At 38.0% G+C, this 7,703-nt stretch overlaps 1 pseudogene; it reads right to left on the bottom strand.

Moving 5' to 3' along the window:
* Nucleotides 1–1,211: 1,211 nt before the first annotated feature.
* On the bottom strand, nucleotides 1,212–3,398 carry LOC130018449 (elongation factor 1-alpha 1-like; annotated as a pseudogene).
* Between the last annotated feature and the right edge of the window lie 4,305 nt (nucleotides 3,399–7,703).

Here is a 7,703-nt window from a genome sequence, read left to right as displayed (position 1 = left end):
CCCCAGGAGTGGTATTGCTGGGTCAAATGGGAACTCAATTTCTAATTTTTTGAGAATCGTCCATACTGTTTTCTGAAAGGGCTGAACCATTTGGTATTTTCACGAGCACTGAAGGAGGGTCCCTTTCTTGCCACATCCTCACCAACACTGGTTGCTTTTGTTCTTTTGGATGTGGGCCAGTCTCTGTGGCGTAAGATGATATCTCATTGTTGTTTTGATCTGCATCTCCCTGATGATTAGTGATGTAGAGCATTTCCTCATGTGCCTTTTAGCCATTTGGATTTCTTCTTTGAGAAATTTTCTGTTAATTTCGTCACCCCATTTTTTGATGGGGTTCAATGTTTTCTTCTTGTGTAGTTCCCCCAGTGCTTTGTATATCCTTGATATCAACCCCTTATTGGATGAGTATTGTGTGAATATCCTTTCCCATTCTGTAGACTGTCTTTGTATTTTGGTCACTATTTCTTTTGAGGTGCAGAAGTTTCTTAGTTTAAAATAGTCCCATTTGTCTATCTCTGTTTTGACTTGCTTGGCCAATGGCGTGTATTCTTTGAAGATATGTTTAGCTTCAATTTCGTGGAGGGTTTTGCCAACCTTGTCTTCAAATGCCAATACTCCCTAAAGCACTGTACAAATTCAAATGTGATTCCTATAAGGATACCCATGACATGCTTCAAAGAAATGGATCAAACACTCCTGAAATTCATATGGAACAATAAGCCCCCACGAATAGCTAAAGCAATTCTTGGGAAAAAGAAAATGGGAGGACTCAACCTCCCCAACCTCAAACTCTACTGCAAAGCAGTAATAATTTTAAAAGCATGGTACTAGAACAAAGGCAGAGACACAGACCATTGGAACAGGGTTGAATATACTGACACACTCCAAAATATCTGATCAGCTGATCTTTGGTAAGGAAACAAGAAATGTGAAGTGGAGCAGGAAAGCCTCTTTAACAAATTGTGCTTGCAAAACTGGACAGCTACATGCAAAAAAATTTACTCAGATCTCTACCTAACACCATGTACTAAAGTAAGATCAAAATGGATTGAAGACCTCAACATCAGACTGGAAATAATTTCCTTTTCACTTTAAGGTTTTAAGATGCATTGTTATCGTTAACAAGTCTTACTATTAAACTTAAATAGCCAATTGAGACTAATAGTTCTGAGTCCATTTTCTACCACTGATTAAGACTGGGGTGTCAGATACTAAGGATAATAACATTTAACCTTCTGAACCTTCTGGGCAGACTGGGTAACCTTATCAGCCCCTGCTGCCTTCTTGTCCATTGCTTTGATGACACCCACAGCAACAGTCAGCTTCATCTCATGAATAGCAAAATGAGCCAGAGGACATTAGTCAGAGAAAATGTCAACACACGTGGGCTTGCTAGGCCGCATATTGACAATAGCAGCAGCATCAGATTTCAAGAACTTCAGGACATCTTCCAGTTGTTTTCCAGAATGACGATCAATCTTTTCCTTCAGATCACTGAACTTGCAAGCAATGTGGGCTGTGTGACAACTCAGCACAGGTGCATAGCCAGCACTGATTTGACCTGTATGGTTCAGGATGACCTGAACTGTGAAATCTTCTGCTTCCATTGGAGGGTCATTTTTGCTGTCACCAGCCACATTACCATGACATATGTCTTTAACAAACAATTTCATTTTCTTTTATTAAAAATTTATTTATTTTAAAGTAAATCACAATGAGATATACAGCTACAAAGTTGTTCATGATTGAGTTTCAGTTATACAATTTTCCACTTTACTAGTGTACATTTCCCATCACTGATGTCCCCAGTTATCTTCCTCACCCAACTCTATCTTTTCTTTTCTCTTTGTTTCTTTGTTTCCTCTCTCTCTCTTTCTCCTCTCTCTCTCTCCATTGCCCCCTTTTGGGCATTATGACTTGCAATATAGATACTGAAAGTTTATCATACATTTCCTTTATTTATTTTCAGCACTCAGTTCTTTGCCAGAGTGATCATTTCCAACTATTAATAGTCAATTTCTTGACACTGTAGCCCATGTTGTCTCTGGGAAGAGCATCACTAGAGAACCCCATAGTGAATTTCAACAGCATATACCTGAGTTGTAACATTGACTGGAGCAAAATTGGCCACCATGCCACGTTTGAGAACACCATAGGGACTAATACTTCCAATCTTGTCAGCATTGTGCAAGGGCAGGAACAGGGGCTTGTCAATTGGACGATGGGTTAGGAGGATATAACCCAGAGATTCAACATATGATTCCACTGACAGTACCATCTTTACAGGTTACTTTCCATCCTTTGATCCATGGTGCATTAATACTTGGCTCCAGCATATTTTAACAATTCCAACTAGAAATTGGCACCAATGCCACTGCCTCAGGTTTATAATTAATGTTCTTAATGCAGGTGCTGATTTCTTTAACAATTTCCTCATATTTAGTCTGTGTGTAGGGTGATTCAGTGGATTATATTTTGTTGACAGCAGCAATGAGTTGTTTCATACCTAATGTGTTAATTAGAAGGGCACGCTCATGGCTCCGTCCATTCTTGGAGATAACCATCTCAAATTCACTCACACCAGTAGCAACAATTAGGACAGCATAGTAAGCCTGAGGTGAGTTTATAATAAAGTTTTCAAGAAAGTGTCTATGACTTGGGGCATCAATGATGGATGCAGTTTCTTAATCTTGTCTTTTAAAGAAGTTCCCTTAATTCTTCTTGCAGAACTGGATTCAAGGCTATGAATTCATTAAGAGTTGCCTGTGCGTGAAGTTCTGCATCATTCTTCCAAATCTGAATGCAAATCTAGATGGACAGAGTATTCTTGATGAGGTGCTCATTTCACTGAGCTTCTATTTATTTATTTATTTATTTTTGTATACCACACCTTTTTCTTCTGGCTCATAGAATCCCATTTCATAGATCTTCTGCGAGTGCTGTGGGTTTTCCTATATATATATATATATATATATATATATATATATATAAGATCCTTTTTAATCTTGCTACTTTAAGTATTCTGTCTCTGTCTCTGGCTCTGGCTGTCTTGATTACAAAGTATATTATAGTCTTTCTATTCAATTCCTGGGACACATGGGGCCTCTTGAATCTTGGTTCCTGCACTCTTCAACTCTGGGAAATTCTTAGCTATGATTCCTTTAGCTAGTGATTCTTCATCAAATTTGTCTTCAGAGATTCTGATGATTCTTATATTGTTCATCCCATAGTTCTCTGATGTTTTATTCACTTTCTTTCAAACATTTTCTCATGTTCTGTTGTTTCTTAGATGTTTATTGAATCTCTTCTTGGAGCTCCTCAATCTTTTCCTCAGCTACTGTCTTTTTACTGGTCTGGTCTTCAGTTGCATTTTTAATATCATCTACTGTACTACTCATTTCTGTCTCTTTGGTTGTTGTTTTCTTGTTTCTGCTATCACAAGTGCCAGTGCATTGCTGATTAATTGTGCCATTTTTTTCTTTGAGGCATATAAGGCCACACAGTTCAGTATATGTGGAGGTGGGCCTGAGGGTTTCAGCTCAACCTAATAGATAAGGTTGGTTTAAAATTTTTTTTTTGGTTTTGGGGCTACACACAAAGATTTTCAGGAGTTACTCCTGGCTCTGCACTCAGAAATTATCCTGGTGATGCTTGGTAGAGTTATAGGATCATGCCTTTGATTTTCCATCCAAATTGTCTACTATTTCTAATTCCAACACATGAACAAATTAGAATCAAAGTAACTAGTTTAGATGCTCTTACATCTAACCTATTTATAATAAGACTGCACATGCAGAAAAGTAGAATAAATTTCATCTTTAAGAAAAAAACAGGGATGTGGAGATTGTATAGGAATGAGACACTTGCCTTGCATGCTGCAGGTCCCAGTTTGATCCCTGACTCTATGTATGTTCTCTAGAGAACTTCCCTGGTCACTCCTACGCACAGAGCCAGTAGTAGAACCTGAATATGGTGGGGCATGACCCAAACCGCACTCCCTTCCTCCAAGGAAAGACATAAGCAAAATAGATGTCAGCTTAGAATGAGGGTTTGCTATCTGACTGGGTTTTTAAACCTGAGAATCATTTCAAAATACATTTCAGTGGGCCGTAGTAATAGTACAGAAGGGAGGGCTCTTGCCTTGTATGTGACCAACCTGGGTTCAATCCCTGACACCACATATTGTCCCCTGAGCCCAGCCAGCAGTGTTTCCTGAGTGAAGACAAGATTAAGCCTTGAGCATTGCTGGATGTGTCCCCCCCCCCCTCAGAAAAACAACAAAATATATATTGCCAATGCTAATTTTATATAAAAATAATACAGACTTCCTGAACAAATCAGTTCTTTAATTTTGAGATTATATAAAGATATTATGTAATTTTATATTATAAAATGTATATTGGTATTACCAAAGATATGGCCAAAGAGTTAAAGTTAGGGACACATGACAGGCAAACATGTATTTTCTATTATTTAAACTTATCTAATGGTAATTAGAAGAGAAATAAAAAAAAGAATCAGTACTGTTCTCTTCATTTATAATCTTACTATCTCTGAAAACTTTTAGGTCTATCATTTGCCTGGATGACTTTTTCCGTCATGATTGAAAAAGGACTCAAACGCACAAAATAAATTAATAAAGCTGGACTTTTATGCAGTGATAAACAAACCCTGTGAAGCATTTTATCAGTTCATGCCAACAACAAGCATGTCAAAATTATAAATCACGCAAATCACAACTACCTGACTTTGCAGCTGTGGAACATCTACTTCTATGCAGAATATCTATTAGTTCTTACCAAACTGAAGAAGATAAAGTTGTCAAGTTTAAAATTAATTTTTTCTTTACTGCTTCCCTTTTCTATTTGTGTTTTCTAACTTGTAAAGTTAGTGCTCTTTAACCCGCTTACTGTCAGTTGGTTCATCTCATGTTCTGTTTATGGAGGACTGGACTTTGTAGTGATGGGATGAACTCTGGTGAATAAAACAGGACCCTACCCTCTAGATGCTTGCACTAGAACTTCTGTCTTGTGTTAAGCTCCATGAAAACTTGTTTGAAACAAAAGTAATAGTTACTGTGCAAATATTTTCCATCAATTTAAAAGCTGTAAATTAATTTTAAAATAAAATATTTTATTTTATTTTGGTGAAGTACAATAGTTTTTATTGAAACTTGCCTAGGAAGACATGATGGGAGGTGAAGAGATGAAGTACATTTTAAGAGAGAATAAGGGTTTTTCAGAGTGGAAAAAGCAGAGACATAAAGTCAGGCAAGCAAGATATGTTTAAGGTGGAACATGGGCTTAAAGAGCAAGACTTTAGGGCCAAAGAGATAGTGCAGAGGTAAGGCACTTGCCTCACTGTGGACTGTCTTCTGTTTAATACTCAACACTACATTTGGTCCTCTGAACACCATCAGGTGTGATCTTTGAGCACAGAGCCTGGGGTAAGCCCTGAGCACAGCCACATGTGGCCCAATCCCATCCTCCCAAATAAAATAAAACAAAATATCCACACTTTAACACTTATTACCTGTTTTCGTGGTCTGGAGTGATAGCCCAATGGGTAGGACGTTTGCCTTCCATGTGGCCGACCTGGGTTTGATTCCTCCACCCCTCTTGGAGGGCCTGGCAAGCTACAGAGAGTATCTAGCCTGTAGCACAAAACCTGGCAAGCTACCTGTGATGTATTCAATATGCCAAACACAGTAACAACAAGTCTCACAATGCAGACGTTACTGGGCCCGCTCAAGCAAATAGATGAACAACAGGAGGACAGTGCTACAGAGCAATGCTATGTATTTTTGTACCTTTCTCCCCAGTCTAGCCTGCTTGCTTACTGCAGCCCATCTGATTATAAGTAGTAAGCTTTGATTTCTTTCAACTCTCTTTTATTAAAGTGTTATTGCATTAAAACATTATGAAAATCTCAGATGCCCATCACCGAGAATCACCATATGCATACTACTTTTAGTTCACCATTGAACGTTCAGTTCTACCCTTCACCATATATTTGTCCTTTATCACCTTTACACCCCATCTTTGTGTTGAACACCAAGATATTTCTGTATCCCAAACATTTATTTTAATTGTGTTTATTGGTTCACTTTTACTATATGACACATATAAGTGAAATCAACTACAATGGCTATTCTTTTTCTACATTTAACTAATTTTCCTAATCATAAATATTCCTAGGTCCATCCATGTTATAGTAAATGTCAGTATTTAATCTTGTATAGTACTGAATAATATTTTATTGCATATATATCTCATCTTCTCTACCCATGCAATCTGGTAGCACTAAGGTTGCTTCCAGCTCTTGGCATTGTGAAGAATTGTGCTGCATTAAGTATGGAAACACACATGTATCTTCAAAATAGTGCTTTTTAATTAAAAAATCCACACAGTACTGTTATTCCACTTAGAAGTGATATGAAATTTTTATTTTTTTTTTGCGAGACCTCCACTTGGCCTTCAATTATGGCTGAAACTTTACAATCCTACTATAAATATAGCAATTGTCCCAAACTTTACTTTGGGACAATTGCTATATTTATAGGCACTAGTGTATAACTTATCATTTTTACTTGCATTTTCTTAATAATAATAAAAGATGATAACTTTGTGTCTGTTGAATGAGCTACATACTCTTTGGGACTATGTCTATATGTTCTGTGCACTTTTTAATTAGGGTTTTTATTCTTGAGTTTTATTCTATGCTATATATGTATAGCAAATATATCCATTATTTGATAAAATATATGTCATTATTTTCTCCAATGGGCTGGAGTGATAGCACAGTGGTAGGGCATTTGCCTTGCACGCAGCCAACATGGCTGACCCGAGTTCGATTCCTCTGGCCCTCTCGGAGAGCCCGGCAAGCTACCGAGAGTATCTCTCTCACACGTCAGAGCCTGGCAAGCTACCTGTGATGTATTCTATATGCCAAAACACAGTAACAACAAAGTCTCCAATGGAGACGTTACTGGGCCCACTGGAGCAAATCGATGAACAAGGGGAGGACCGTGATTTTCTCCAATTAAGTAGGAGAAATAATTTAATTTTTAAAATAATATAATTCATGTTTTTTAAGTTTAGAGGACTTTTTAAAAGACATCATGTTTTCCAAAGTTATTCATAATTGAGTTTTAGTCATACTATGTGCCAGGACCAAGTTCTGGCACCAGTGTTGATTTTCCTCCACCAATGTACACAGGTTCCCTTCCATTCCCCTCTTATCTCCTTGGAATTCACTTTTTTCTTTTTTTTGCTTTTTGCGTCGCATCCGGTGATGCACAGGGGTTACTCCTGGTTCACACACTCAGGTATTACTCCTGGCGGTGCTCGGAGGACCATATGGGATGCTGGGAATCGAACCCGGGTTGACTGTGTGCAAGGCAAATGCCCTACTCGCTGTGCTATCACTCCAGCCCCTGAAGTACACATTTTTAAGTTCGGTTAATGTGTCTTTTATCTCCCTTCAACTTAGATGGAAATGGAGGACATCATGATAAGTTAGGCAGAAGAATGAACACAGGATGATCTCAGTTACCTGTGGGATATAAAATAAATGAATGAGGGAATGTGGAATATTAAAGGGGTTGTAACTAGTGACCTTTGACTGCATAATATTGGAATGAGGACAAAGAAATTGAGGGGGCAGAAAGAAGCAGATGATTGGTAATGGGGGGGGGAGGGGCC

The sequence above is a fragment of the Sorex fumeus genome, unplaced genomic scaffold (assembly GCF_029834395.1).
Source record: "Sorex fumeus unplaced genomic scaffold, SorFum_2.1 ptg000265l, whole genome shotgun sequence".
Taxonomy (NCBI): Eukaryota; Metazoa; Chordata; class Mammalia; order Eulipotyphla; family Soricidae; genus Sorex; species Sorex fumeus.
Note: the sequence above shows the minus strand (reverse complement) of the source record. Positions and strands in the feature narration are given on the sequence as shown.